At 32.7% G+C, this 684-nt stretch overlaps 1 long non-coding RNA gene across 1 annotated transcript; it reads left to right on the top strand.

The window, feature by feature from the left end:
• The first annotated feature begins 207 nt into the window (after positions 1–207).
• On the top strand, positions 208–683 carry LOC111084679. Its single transcript, XR_002609675.1, has 3 exons — positions 208–291; positions 376–458; positions 628–683. It is a non-coding gene; the product is annotated as an uncharacterized LOC111084679 (long non-coding RNA).
• Position 684: the final 1 nt, after the last annotated feature.

Here is a 684-nt window from a genome sequence, read left to right as displayed (position 1 = left end):
AACTCACAAATTCAGAGTTTCTATTAATTATGTATACATTCATATGTTAAGGAACTACTTTATTCAGTCTTTTCCACACATTGTACAACTATAAGGATTCTCCTTTTTTCCCAAGCAGATAATACAGTTTTTCCTCAGTGTGTACTTTCATGTATTTTTAAAGCACTCTTTGTTACAAACTGTTTCTGCAATCTGTACAGTTGTAATGTTTCTCCCCACTGTGTATTCTTTCATGTACTTTTAAAAGATCCTTTTCTCTAAACCGTTTTTCACACAATATATAACTGTAAGGTTTCAGTCCAGTGTGTACTCTTTCATGTACTTTTAAATGACTGCTTGTTCCAAACTGATTTTCACACACTATATAACTGTAAGGTTTCTCCCCAGTGTGTTTTCTTTCATGTCTTTTTAAGTGACCATTTGTTCCAACCATTTTTCACACACTGTACAACAGTAAGGTTTCCAAAACCGTGTATTTTTTCACATATTTGTAAATAATCCTTGTTTCCAAACCGTTTTTCACCCACACTGTATAACTGTAAGGTTTCACCCTACTGTTTATTCTTTCATGTACTTTTAATTGCTTCTTCATTCTAAACTGTTTTCCACACTCTGTATAACTGTAAGGTTTCTCCCCACTATGTATTCTTCCATGTTCTTTTAAATGATACTTTTCACTAAACC

This window comes from Limulus polyphemus, unplaced genomic scaffold (assembly GCF_000517525.1).
Source record: "Limulus polyphemus unplaced genomic scaffold, Limulus_polyphemus-2.1.2 Scaffold90853, whole genome shotgun sequence".
Classification (NCBI taxonomy): domain Eukaryota; kingdom Metazoa; phylum Arthropoda; class Merostomata; order Xiphosura; family Limulidae; genus Limulus; species Limulus polyphemus.
Note: the sequence above shows the minus strand (reverse complement) of the source record. Positions and strands in the feature narration are given on the sequence as shown.